At 36.5% G+C, this 14,989-nt stretch overlaps 1 long non-coding RNA gene across 1 annotated transcript; it reads left to right on the forward strand.

The window, feature by feature from the left end:
• The first annotated feature begins 10,788 nt into the window (after positions 1–10,788).
• On the forward strand, positions 10,789–13,789 carry LOC126926651 (uncharacterized). The gene is made up of 6 exons (XR_007714724.1): positions 10,789–11,811; positions 12,743–12,836; positions 13,137–13,227; positions 13,300–13,399; positions 13,487–13,533; positions 13,617–13,789. It is a non-coding gene; the product is annotated as an uncharacterized LOC126926651 (long non-coding RNA).
• Positions 13,790–14,989: the final 1,200 nt, after the last annotated feature.

A 14,989-nucleotide genomic window follows, 5' to 3' on the forward strand; every position in this document is an offset into this window, starting at 1 on the left:
CATCATTACTTGTCCTTACTCTAAAACCCCATTTAAGTTACTACATATCTTCCTGCTTGACATTGGATGTCTATGAGCCATTGTTGGTTCAATCATAAATATTTCTATTGCTGCTTTTAATACTAGATACACCAATTTTGACCGATAAGTCATTTTACTTTAATTTGGTTAATTCTGTTTTTTATTTATTAGTTTACCTCCTTTGTTCTGTGCTAAATTTATTTCGAATAACTTTAATCTTAATTTAGTTATAATTAACTTCCTGTGTATTTCTATTATGTAACGATATATACATATACCGCGGTTAATTTAATTCATTTTATTACCTAATTAGGACGAATTAGCCGATGATTATCTACACCTAGCTTTCTGGTTCTCCATAATATTGGTAAGCTAATCTATTAGAGTAAGTACCAAATTTATTTACTAATTTCTATATAATGATCAATTTATTATGATCTCATTAATCTTGCTATATCTTACTATACTTTAACTACAGCTTCTTTCTACAACTATCAATTTATTATCCTTATTATATTTATTATATTTATTATATTTTATTTTTATTTTAGGCCCGGACCACCAATCCCACCCAATGCTATCAAAATCGCATTTTACGTGGCCAGTGCCCAAATTGGTCTTTCTTTAACAATGAACTACGATTATCTAAACTCTAAATATCGGCACTTAACCCCTTCCCGTGTCATTTAGTTCGACGAAACTCGGGCCCAAGCGGTAGATATCGACGCGCACTAAACAGATAACGGGCAAAAAAGCAGTCCGCGAGCTCGGCTTGTTACGTTTACGTTTGGCCCAAGTATCTGGTCGCGAATCAGACTCGCGATATTCATGTTTTGGCCAAAATCTTCATCGCGAGTCTGACTCGATAAAGTATGGAAAGGGGTTAATACAAGAATATTCAAACTGTATACATAATTAATATTTAATATAAAATTAAATATTTATTTTAATTACACGTCAACTTTATTATCTACCCTATCTTTCTGTCTATGACCTACGTCCACCTTAACATGTGACTCGTAGTTATTTATTCGTTATAGTTCCCGAACTGTAATTGCACTTTATTTCAATTCCTATTCTAGTCAAATTCTAATTCTTATTTCCGTTAATTTAGCCAATAAATTTACTTAATATTAATTTAGCTTACTTTAACTTTAATAAAAATCCACTATACTCTTACTCACTCAAAAACATTAATTGTTATATAGCCCCGCTACGCCTTCCAATTTGGCCTGCGACTTCTCGCATCCGTTAAACCCTCTCATCTTATTTAAGTCAACATCAAACTAAAATCACTGTACGTACCCGTGACACCATAATTCATATCACATGGGAATTATCCATCACTGTCTAGCTCGTTAAAAATTGGCATTTCTCATGTTTCCTTTAAACTAATTCCACCCACGTTATGACACATCTACCCCTAACCAACTACTATTACAATTAGCCTTATGCTCATGAGCAGAAGCTCGCGGCATACATGTCCGCAAGCAACGTCTCGAGTTGAACTCCAGTTTTGCTGCTAATTAAAATCGGTTGTCTGATTTCTAAGATTTTACGTGTTTTACATGATAGGTCGATCTGCACATTTTTCGTAATATGATAATGATATAATGATTTTCAGTCTGTAATGGTACGAACGTCAATTCTTTCAGCTTGAATACAGCAGTTGGCTAAGTTTTGACTGTCTGTTGGTTACTAATTAATTCGAATCTGCATTCAGGTGAACTGATTCTATTGTGACGTGGTTGAGCTTCCTTACAAATGTGGATGATTGCCGTTCGTTTATATTTGTTTAAGTAGTGGCTATCGACAAAAGTGTATTGTTCTAAGTTGGTTAGTATTAGACCAGTTTCTACTACAGGTGCGATAAATACAGAGTTTTGCTTGAAAGGTATCGGATATATTTTTGTTATTTTCCATTCGTTATCTTCTCTAATAGTGGTACAATTATCGTATATGTCGGAGATGAAAGAACACCGTGGCCTTCCCTTTGGAATTCATTGGATAACCCCCAATATTTTAGTCTCTATAATTTAACTCGATTATAATTGTTTGAGATTTGTGATAATGAGCTTAGGCTCGAGGCGACAACCAGTCGTCGAACGTAGCCGCGGTCACGGGATGAACGTTTTTACCTAACAGGGATGGAATAATTCTATAACTCTCCTTAAAGAAATAGTTGTAGCGACAGTAAACATTCCAACGGTTTCTGTCCCGTGACTCGCCACACGCAGACCCTATCCTTCGGGTCAGATGATTACCAGATGTCGACGCATCTCCACAGTACATGTTCAGCTAGCCTGAGGACACGTTATAAATCTTAAGTTTTAGTTAATTAAAGTCGTTCAAACAGACAGGCAGTCTTTGTCTTAACAGTCCCTAAATCTATCACCTATGAATCTTCAATGATTCTTCACTGGTATTAGCCATTGTTGTGGTACGATGCAGAGTTTATTGACACAAGTATGGATATGACGGATTTGACAATTAGCCGTGGCGGTTAGGCACTCGTAACGCTAATGACCATGGCCTCAGGGTCGATAACGTATCTGCGGTCAATGGGATGACGAACTTTACTCTTCGTGAATGTCTAAGTTGTACTCTACTAAGTGCACAGAGCAATCACTACGTATAAGAAAGGTACTTTAATCGTTGCTGAGATCGTACAAGAGAGTGACTCTCCGTCACGGTGACGCTGTCGAGGAAAACTATGATGGGTGTGTCTAAGGACACAAGGTCATCGGATTCGTGGAGAAAAGTCTTCGTTCAGAAAGTGAGGGAGATTGGCGCTGCTGCTATTTGGTCAATCTCCATATCGGTGGCTAGAAAAAGGTGCTAGCTTTCCCCCAAGCTCACTATCATAAATCTCGAACAAATACAATCGGATTGAATGACGACAGCTTTAATTACGGCTATGGTAGAATCTAGATTCGTATTAAGGAGTTCTCCCAAAGTCCCAAAGGTAAGGCTCCGGTGTTCTTTCATCTCCGACATATAAGTACTACTGCATATACTATAGATATGTATATACATGTGCATAATATAAAACAGTAGTATTATTTATTATTGCTTAGTCCGTGCCTTTCGGCTTTGGACGAACTTTCGGTTTTACTTTCGGTATTTCGCTTCTTATATATTTACCTTTTCTCTTATCCACTCTATTATATTGTACTCCCTTAATTATTCTATCTCTAAAAATTAAAAAACTAAAAAACTAGAAAAAACTAAAAACTATTGCAACTTTGAACGTGTAGCGGCACTCGACAACAAATACCGCTAAACAAATAAGCAACGGACACGGTAGCGAAGTGGTTAGCGCTCTAGGTTTCGCACGTTCGGGACCCGGGTTCGATTCCTGGCGCCCGTGATTCTATTTTTCTGCCACGCATCAAAATAAAAGAATAATTAGCAGTGCCGCCCCAGCAGCAACATCTACAGCCGGCAACTACTACTATCACCGACGACAACACAACGCCACACACCTCTACAAACGTTTGCCTCCTTGCTGTGCTGCCTTTTTGTCGTTTACCCTTCTCTTCTCTATTATTGCTTTCAGTTCTGTTAAACCTTTTCCAGTCTCGTTTAGCGTTTTTCCTATGACCTTTGGTCCCGCCGTAATTTCACATTCTTCTATTACATTTTTTTTTTTTATTTATTAGAATATTTACAATCAATTCTCGTTGAGAATTTTCAGTAACTTAGTTTGGCGTGATACAATGACATGGATTATAATAGTTTTATATTGTTGATTCTAGTAGGACTAATGGTTTAATCTAGTGGGTATTTTCTTTTTAGTCTGCGGATCTGGTCCGTCGTGTCCAGTAGTTGGGTGACTAGTGGGTTGTGGTGGTTGTTGACTCTTGTGCTATATCTGCTTCTGGACTTGTGTATTTCATCTTTGACTGTAGGTATCTTGAGGTCTCGGTGGATTGTTTCGTTGGTAACATACCAGGGTGCATTTAATAGGGATCTTAGCGTTTTCGATTGGAAGCGTTGGAGTATTTCAATGTTGGAGTTACTTGCTGTTCCCCATAGTTGGATTCCGTAGGTCCAGACAGGTTTTATTACGGCCTTGTAGAGGGTTATTTTGTTCTGTATGTTTAGTTTGGAGCGTCGGCCCGTGAGCCAATAGAATTTTCTTAGTTTTTCCTTTAGTTGCTTTGTTTTTTCGGAGATATGTTTTTCCCAAGTTAGCCTCCTGTCCAGGGTCATGCCCAGGTATCTTACGGAGTCCTTGCTTGGGATTATTGTGTTGTTAATGGTGACCTGGGGGCAGGTTTGTTTTCGGAGCGTGAAGGTTACATGGGAGGATTTTTTTTCGTTTATTTTAAAACCCCATTTTTCTTCTAGGAGTGGAAGGAGACGATTCGTGAGCATCCTCTCGAATAGTTTAGACAGGGTAGGTAAGAGACTGATTGGGCGATAGGAGCTGGTTTCATATATTGGTTTACCGGGTTTGGGGATGAGAGTGATTAGTGAGATTTTCCACGCCTTAGGAAAGTGTTCAAGGCGGAGGATGGCGTTAAAGATTGATGCGATGAGTGCAATCCCTTTTATGGGAAGTTCCTTGATTGCTTTATTTCCTATTTGGTCGTGACCTGCTGCTTTCTTGGGGTTTAGGCGACTGATTGCTTCTATGATCTCTGCAGAAGTGAAGGGTTGAATAGGAGGGGACATTTGGAAGGGAGTGTGCAGGTATTCGGTGACGTCCGCTGCGGCTATGGAGGAATGGGGTTGGAATACTTCAGTCAAATGTTTGGCAAATAGGTTGGCTTTTTCTATAGGGCTACGCGCCCATCCACCCTGCGGGCGGCGGATTGGAGGTATTATTTGTGGGGGGCGCGTGAGTTTCCTGGAGGCTTTCCATAGTGAGTAGTTTGAGTCGGCTGTGGGGGACAGGCTGGCGAGGTATTTGTGAAAACGGTCATTATTGTAGTTCTTTATGGTTTTGGATAGTTTTCTAGTTGCGTTGTTTAGTTTGCGTTTGTCCTCCGGTGTTCTATGGGTCTGCCATATCCTTCTTAGTCTACGTTTTTCTGCTATTTTTTTTAGTATGTACTGGGGGTATTCGTGGTTGCTGGTGGACGTTTTTGCCGGTGTGGAGACGCGGATAGCGTTTATTATGCTCGCATTTAGGTATTCCGTGGCTGCTTCGATTTCATCATTGGTTTTTAGTGAGGTTGAGGCTGAAGTTGTGTGGGTAAAGACTTCTCTAAAGAGCTGCCAGTTGGTGTGTTGGTTATGAATGGAGCCATTAGGTGTATTCTCGATGATAGTTGAACTGACTGTTACTATCACGGGGGAATGATCAGAGGAGAGATCAGCCGAGGAATTGATTTGGACGTGTCTTGACGAGATATTTTTAGTTATGAAGAAATCAAGGAGATCGGGTATTTTGTTTGTGTCGGTGGGCCAGTGTGTGGGTTCGTACGTGGTAAGGTAGTTGAGGTTGTTGGTTAATATGCTGTTGAGGAGGTTTTTGCCTCTTACTGTAACCAGTCTGCTGCCCCATTGGGTGTGTTTAGCGTTGTAGTCTCCTCCGGCTATGAATTTGCTGCCCAGGGTGTCCAGGAAGTGGTCAAAGTCTTCTTTGGCGATGGAGTGTCTGGGAGGGCAATATACAGCTGAGGTGGTGATTGTACCATGACAGTCTTCTATTGCTACGTTTGTTGCTTGGAGGTAGTCTTTCTGGAATGGTTGAAGTTCGTAGTGCTTGATCTTTGACTTGATTATGATTCCGGTGCCGCCGTGAGCCTTTCCGCTGGGGTGTTGGGTGTGGTAGAAGTTGTAGCCGTGTATTTTGAGGTAGTTTTTGTCGGTGAAGTGGGTTTCGGATATGAGCATCACATCGATTTGCTGTTGTTTTAAGAATAGTTCTAGTTCGGCTTTGTGCTGAGCTAGACCGTTGGCGTTCCACAGAGCTATTCGCATTGGTTTTATTTTGCTTCTGTGCTTATGAATTTGTCCATGAAGCGTGTGAGTAGTGACAGCAAGTTGTTAATTTGCTCAGTTTGCTTCTCGATAAGTTTTTCGAGTCTGGTAAAGTTGTCTGTGCTTTGTGGGGTGGGAATTCTATTTTCTGTGTGTACACTGTGTGTTTTCGAGTTGTATGCGTTTCCTTGTGTTGCCTGCGCATAGGATACTGTTGGTGTGGTGAGTTTTTGGGGTTTAGGTTCTTGTATGTTTATGTCCTTGGGTCTCAGTTTTGGATACTTTATATTATGTAGCGATTTGTAGGCTGAGCATCCTTTGTAGTTCGCAGGATGCTCTCCTTGACAGTGGATACACTTGGCGGGGGTTTCCGGGGATTTAGTGCATTGGTCAGTGGGGTGATTACCTGCACATTTTACGCACCGGAAGTTGTGATTGCAGTATTTCTGCGTGTGGCCGTACCTTTGGCACCTCTTGCATTGTATTATTTCTTTCTTTACAAGAGGTGGCTCGAACTTAACTATGGAGTTCATCAGCCGATTGATATTGTAGATTTCTTTATTGTTTGTTTTTTGTTTTAGGTCTATAAAAAATAAGGATAGTGGGTTTTTTGTGATTCTATGCCTAATGTTACTGATGTTAGTTACTTCGTGGCCGTGATTTGACAGTTCGCATTTTAGTTCGTCTAGATCGACTGAGTGATGGATATTGCGTAGCACCACTCGAAATGGTCTTTCTTGTTTGAGCTGGTATGTGTGGAATTTGGCGTTTAACGTTTTTAATAGCTTGGTTAACTTTCTATAGGCGTCTGGGTGGGACGGCAGTATTTTCACTTGGTTGTTGTTAATCTTTAGCTTGTAGTCTTCTTTGCTGATGTCTTTTTCGATAGTTTTAATCATTGACTGTATGTCGATTACGTCGTTAATGAATATCGGTGGGGGAGGGGGAATTCTTTGAGTATGGAGATTATTTACCTTTTCGGTTGTAATCATGGAGTCTTCCGTGGACTCCAGAATTGAGAATCTATTGTAGGTAGTCACTTGGCTGGCTGATGGTTTGGTTTGAATCTTGTTTACATTTGTCTTGGTCGGTTCGAGCTTTCGTTTTTTCGTGTGGTGGTCATTTACCAGGATAATTGCGTTGCCCTCTTGCCACGGGGGAGGAAACATGGCGGTGTTATAATTTTGCTCCGGGGAGCCTGTTGGAAATGATAGAGCCATCATCGAGCTAGTTAGTTCAGTGTGAAAGAACTAGTCGAGAGGCTGTTAACCCCTGGCTAGGTTAGTTGGATTTGCTTTCGTCAGCTGGGCGTCACGTGGAGTTTTGTGAACTTCACAGGGCACTGGACACACGTCTGCACGTCTCGGCACTCAGCAGTAACTGGATGGTCACTTGCTACTTTGTGGACTTTGCCGGGCACGTCTGCACGCCTCGGCACTCACGAACGAACTGTTCTTCTATTACATGTCTCAGGTTTTCTTCTTTCCTTCTACACAGTCTGCATCTTTTTTCTCCCTCTTCTTTTCAATATTCCCTTGCTTTGGTCTCGTTTCCACATCTGAATCTCGCCAATATTCTTCTGTCCTTCCACTTCATCCTCCCTTCTAAGTACTTTGGTAACTTTTCTTTGGCGATATTTCTGTAGTGTATATTATATTTGGATTCTCTTATCCTCCTCCCCTCTCTTATGATTCTCTCTTTCTTCTTTTTTCTATAATTTGGTCTGCTGTCATCCTCTCTTGCTCTTTTCTTGCTCTCTTCCCTTCTTGGCCATTTCCCAAGTTTCTCTCTCTTTCCTTTATACAATCCTTTACTAGTTCCTTTTTTTATTCTAGGGCCTTCTCTTCATACCTTGCTGCTCTTTTCAATGCCTCTTCTTTGATTTCTATTAGTTTGCATTCTTCTATCAATTTATACGTCGGAGATATAGGGACATCGGGTCTTTCTTTGGGAATATCCCCGATACTTGGGCTCGAGGTGACATAACTGATCGCCGAACGTAGCCACGTTTTATCCGTAGCCGCGTTTTATCTAACAGAAGAAGTACCGATGTTGAGGAACACACTGTATTAACAATCAAGCCCTGGGCCAGGAACAATGTTGGTTTTACGCGGGATTGTCTGGTAACGGCACTTGGAATTTTGTTGATAGCCCCGATCAATATGTAATTGACAAATGTGACCGTATCTGTCTTTTATTTTTGCGATCACCTTGGAGAGTTTGCTGATATTGTCTAGGCAATCAGTCTGAAAGTAACCCAGCGTCTGAGCTAACGTGCCTGCGTGCTACAAAATATATTCTATTGTACAAAATTGTTTTCCCGTTGATCGTGGTTTCGTTATTGAACCCAAGAACATTGTCAAAAGCATTCGTTAAACTTATTGTTCGTTAAACTAATTAATCAATAAACTAATTATTCGTCAAACTTTGTAAAGATACATTTATACGTGTAAATACAATCTTTGTTGTGCATCACGATGGCTAATTCTAATGAAGAATTATCACGTGGCCGAAATCCTAACGAAAACCCATGTCATATCTAAGCCTAATATCCATTTCACATACCTTCTTTGTATTCTATCCAGTCTTTCTTCCATGTTCCAGCTCCATACCTTTGCTCCAAACAGCGCCACGCTCTCTACCAGTGCTCCAAATAAAACAGTAGTATATATATGTGGGGTTCACATTATGACTAGGGCTAGGGGCGTGAAACGAATCTTCATTTGGATTAGACATTATAGTAATGCAATAGAGGAGATATTTATTAGTGCAAATATGATCATTACTGAATTTGACAAGTAATCGCGATAATTAGATACTCAAGAAAATAATGACAATGATCCTAGGTTCAATAACGAATCCGCGATCAACGGGATAACAGAATGCGCTTTCCTTCAAAGCCCAAGTTGTACTCGACTTGCTTGTCTACGGTACAAGTATTACTGAACTAATTTTTTGTTAAAACGTAGAATATCCACCAAGCATAAAGACGCTAAGTAACTCGCTAATATAACCTCGCGAGAATGACTTTCCGTCACGATGAAGCTGCAGAGGAAAACTATGATGGGGTGTGTCTAAGGACACGAGATCATCGGATTCGTGGAGAAATGCCTTCGATCGGGAAGTGGGGGAAATTGACATTGCTAATTGGTCATGTTAATTGGTGAATTTCCATGTTGGTAGTTAGAGAAAGATGCTACCTGCCCTTAAGGCAAAGTTGTTAGCGGGAAGCATAGTTCGTGAGAAAAATATATTTTACCTATCTTCCTATAATTGGGACAGAGACTATTTGTCTGTTTGAAAGACTTAATTTAACTAAATCTTAAGATTAATAATGGGTCCACGGGCTAGCTGAACATGTACTGCGGAGATGCGTCGACATCTGGTAATCATCTGACCCGAAGGATAGGGTCTGCGTATATAGCGTTATATATTGTTACGTTATAACGTATAATGGTATATAGTATTACCATATAACGTATAACGTTATATAATATTACGTAATAACGTATAACGTTATATAGTATTACCATACAACGTATAAAGTTATATACTACTACGTAATAAGGTATAACGTTGTATATTGTCACGTTAAAACGCATATAGTATTACCATATAACGTATAACCATATATACTATTACGTAGTAATGTATAACGTTATATAGTATTATCATATAACTTATAACGTTGTATATTATTACGTAATAACGTATAACGTTGTATATTGTTACGTTAAAATGTATAACGTTATATAGTAATACCATATAACGTATAACGTTATATAGTGTTACGCTATAACATATAACGTTATATAGTATTACCATATAACGTATAACGTTATATAATATTACGTAATAACGTATAACGTTGTATATTATTACATAATAACGAATAACGTTGTATATTGTTACGTTAAAATGTATAACGTTATATAGTATTACCATATAACGTATAACCATATATACTATTACGTAAAAATGTATAACGTTATATAGTATTATCATATGACGTATAACGTTGTATATTATTACATAATAACGAATAACGTTGTATATTGTTACGTTATAACGCATAACGTTATATAGTATTACCATATAACGTATAACCATACATACTATTGCGTAATAATGTATAACGTTATGTAGTATTATCATATAACGTATAACGTTGTATATTATTTCGTAATAACGTATAACGTTGTATATTGCTACGTTAAAACGTATAACGTTATATGCTTTACCATATAACGTATAATTATCATACAATAAACGTGTATTTTCTATACAAAAATTACGGTTTAATATTTACATACCTTTTACTATTACGTGATAACGCTTAACGTTATATAGTGTTACCATATAACGTATAGTTATCATACAATAAACGTGTATTTTCTATACAAAAATTCCGGTTTCATATTTACATACCTGCTACTATTACGTAATAACGTAAAACGTTGTATATTATTACGTAATAACGTATAACGTTGTATATTGCTACGTTATAACGTATAACGTTATATAGTATTACCATGTAACGTATAAAGTTATATACTATTATGTAATAACGTATAACGTTGTATATTGTTACGTTATAACGTATAACGTTATATGGTATTACCATATAACGTATAACGATATATTGTTACGTTTGGCTATCCAAATTTTGAAATTTTAAACAATGTAGTGTAGTATATTTTATTTCTTTCATATTTTATTAGATTACCAATTATTCAGATTCAGGAAGTAGGTCACACACACAGATATGCATACACGTGTGTGTATATACATGTGTTTTCGCAGAGAAATCTCATACATTTGAATCGTGGCTTGTTTTATTTATTGTTTCATTTAATTATTTCATTTTATTTGTATTTTATATGTCATTGCTGATTGGTTGTAGTGTTTCTTCTTATTGATTCATTTATTTCATTTTGATTGTCTGTCGTATAATTCTTTTTATTTTGATTGGTTAGTTATTAGTTAATTTATTATTATTGGTCGTGTTTAATTATTCATAAGTTATTGGTTCGCGGCGTCACGTGTGGAACGCGGGACGTGACACCCCCGCCCTTGGTGTTCAAATTTCCGAAGGAAATTTGACTGATCGTAGCAGATGTAGTTGCGATTGGTTGTTGGTCCATCCTAACGGGCAACAGCGCGAACTACAATTCCTTACATCAAAAGATTTCTTTTGGGGTTATTTTGTCGTGTTAAGATTGACATTTATGCATTGAAGACAAAATATCGCGGGTTGGAGTTTTGTTATTTGTATTTCACACAATCTACCACGCGCTCTTTGAATTTGTGTGCATAAAAACGTGTTGGAGGGTCTTCGTATGGGTCGCGATAGTCTAAGTCTAGATTATCGTACCCGTATTTTTATTATTTTTTATTAGAAATATAATTTATTTGTAAGGTATTAAAGTTACTACATACATGCGTTGATTGGTGGTGGATCTCCCTAATATGTGGTGACTTTTGCCAATATCGAATTAATTATCTATCTGTTAATTATTTTTAACTTTATTTTAGTAGGTGATGTGTAATTCAAATAAAATTAATATTATTTATGTATATGTGTTTCATTGCGCGTGCGTAAGGACTATTCCCTATTCGTGACAATCTAAGATGGCCGTTCATGAATGTCTCTAGTATATGGTGAATTTTATTCATACGGTTTTGTTATTTATTTGTTAATTATTTGTGACTTTATTTTAGCAGTTGACGTATAATTGAAGTGGGAATAATATTATTCTGTATTTATTTTAGTGTGTATAATTATTGCATGTAGTTCATTGCGCATGCGTGAGAACTGCTTCACGCTCGCGACGGATTTCCAAAATGGATGTTTGTGTACGTCTTAAATAAGAGTGTGGTGTTTTGTAAATTTGTTTGATATTTTAATAATTGTTTTGTTACTTAGTTTCAACTCCGTTCTAGTGAAGTGTCAACGGTGTTGTTTTGTTTTCGTCGTAATGTGTATGTTTAATTTAACATTGTTTTGTATTTGTTGTAATATGTGTATATATACTGTGTGTTATTTTAATGTAATAGCGTGTGGATTATATCGTTGTCGAAAATATTAATTACTAATAGAATCGTTTCACGGTTTAATTATAAGGTAGTTTATATTTATGTAGCTTTTGTTTACTTGGTTTAGTCTAATGCGTGCATAGTGTCACCAGTCACCACTGTGTAGTATAACCTTATTTCTTTATACGTAATTTAATACAGTAATGCTGTAATAGCTTAACACAATATGATAATTCCTAATTTTAATCATGTTTGATTATTAATGCTCGGCTAATCTATCTTGATTAATTTCTAGCCTATTTCTATTTTACTAGCTATTTCTATATCTTCCCTATTAATCTGTTGTTACTTAGTACTTGTGATTTATTATTATTTCATATTTGTATAGTATAATTTTTTGAGCTAATTTATGTATTATTGGTTAAAACTTGTTTATTGAATTATTACCGTTTGTAGTTTCTCAAATCCTATTCCTTCGATGCTGCGTTACCGTGTGTAAGGCATCATCCGGTTTTCATTATATTCAAAATACTTACTACATATACCTTTATTCATCCTATATTTGTGAGTATAAACATATCATTTAGTTAATTAATTCCATATGCACGTAGTGCATTGTGTGAGCGACCGCTATTGTGCATTACAAATCTGTTTCTATATGTGAGATATAATAATAATCGTGTAATGTAAGTCGAGACTAATTCATGTATTATAGATTAGAATTTGTACACTATATTATTACTGTTCATAGTTACTTCGTCTTTATTCTCCAAGTCTACAAGCCGCGTCGTTCACGCAAGACACCTACCCAACTCACTTGGCTGGTTTTCATTATGTTCTTATTTGTAAGTATATAAAAAACGTTATTTAATTTATTTAAATCAATATGTATTGAGCTGTATTGTATCAACTATCGCTATTGCGTATTATAGAATTTATTTCCATATGTTGGATACAATAGTTTAACCATATTATATAGGTTAATATAATATAACACTTTCTTATTCTAGTCGTACCTATTATTGTCATTTGGTTAGCCTATCTTAATCATTCTATAACCTCTTTCTTATTAACTGATTTTATTTCTTCTTATCGAAGACTGCTGCGCGAATGTTATAATGCCACTAATCTTCTTGATTTTTTAGTTTCCCTTTTCATTGGACGGCTGTAAATCTATTGTCGAATATCAATCGTTGATTGATATCGTGTTTCTTTTTGTTTGATTGTAATATTGTTGTAAGTTTTAATAGTATTATTTCCTTTCATATATGTCAAGGCAATTGAGGTCAGTTCTTGCATTTTTTTCAGCTGACAGTCGTATTCTATGTTCTACGGAGTGGATCCATAATTTATCTCTGCGGAATTCCTGCATGTACACTTCCTTCTACGATGATTAATTGTGGACTAGGTACTTTTTACTTTCACTGCCTTTAATTATGTTATTGAATTAACACGTTTTATAGAACACAAATAGTAATCTTTCTTTTGTTTTTAGGTTTCCACTATCTGCACTATTCGACAAGCAGTGCCGTACTTACTTTGGTTTAACCACGATTGTTATAATCGTTTAGTACTATTATATTTTGTATTAAGGTAATTGAGGTTAATTCTTCCATTTGTTTCAGATGGCTGTCATACGTTATGTTTTACGAATATGGGCTTATGGCCTGTCTTTGCATATACACTTCCTTTTACAATAGTTAATTGTTCACAAGGTACTTTTCACTTTCACCGTTTTAATCACTTTATTGAATTAATACTTTTTATATTTGAGTAATGTTTAGAAAGTACATAGTAATTTCCTTTTCTTTTTAGGTTTCCATTATCCGCATTATACGACGAGCAGCGCTACACTACATACTACTGCACTGTGTTACCTTCTGAAAACGTTTCGTTTATTGTTTATTTCGGTTATGCGCTAATTTTAACTTATTTAAGTGCACTGTTCGCGGAATCCCTTTCACTTCAATCATGACGTTTTGGTTTTCTAAAATTTCTAACACTCTATGCGGTCCCGAATATTGGTCGGAAAATTTTCCTCTTCTGGGTTCCTTTAATAGATATACTAGATCTCCTATTTTGAAATTTTGCGGGTTGATTCGTCTGTCATAGTATTCTTTTGACTTTAACTTGGATATCATAGAATCTTCTCCTGCCATTTGTTGCACAGTGTTGATTTTATCAAACACGTTTCTGAGATATTCTGTGTATATTGGATCCATATTCTCCTCGGTTATCATCTCGCCAGTAGATTCTCTGGCTAAGTGCCCAAGGTTTGATTTGTGCGGGGAGAATTTTATTCCTTCGTGTAAATCTCGAATCGTTAGTATATATCCATTTTCCTTGCGAACTAATAACCTTTGTTGCATTGGGTTCAAGACTACCATGTATCTAATTACTACTTTCTTCCTTTTTTTCATTTTGGTTTTTATTTTGCGCCAAGACGCAAGTTTACTATCACCGAACCAATTATCAAGTTGTTCGCCAATAGCATTCAAAATACGAAGTCTTGTAAATGCCATAGCTATATTAAACCATAAATATTTTGGATATAGTATAGTATGATACCATCTATAGTTTCCAAGAGGAATCATTAGATCAGCATTTTTGCTGGCTACATCAGACACTAGGTATAGTAACCAATGAAGCATTTTTACTCCAATTGTAATCCAATGGCTAGCGTATTTACTCAAGGTTTCATATGCGCCTTCGACTGGTGATTCTCTATTTTCTTCTTTTCGATTTCCTTGAGCCCGTTTAACTTGTGTTTTTCCAGCATGAATATGTTTAGAATTCTTTTCCTCGGTCACCCCTTTTCCTTCTTTATTTATTTTATTCACAACCTATTGAGTTTTCTCTACTTTTTTAGAATGAATAGGTTCACTAGAACCTATTATATGTAATATAATATTATGTGTAATTATTATATGTAATTATTATATGTATGCTTATTATATGTAATTTATTAATTACTTGTATGGGACGTTTAGGAATATTT

Source organism: Bombus affinis, chromosome 18 (genome assembly GCF_024516045.1).
Source record: "Bombus affinis isolate iyBomAffi1 chromosome 18, iyBomAffi1.2, whole genome shotgun sequence".
Taxonomy (NCBI): Eukaryota; Metazoa; Arthropoda; class Insecta; order Hymenoptera; family Apidae; genus Bombus; species Bombus affinis.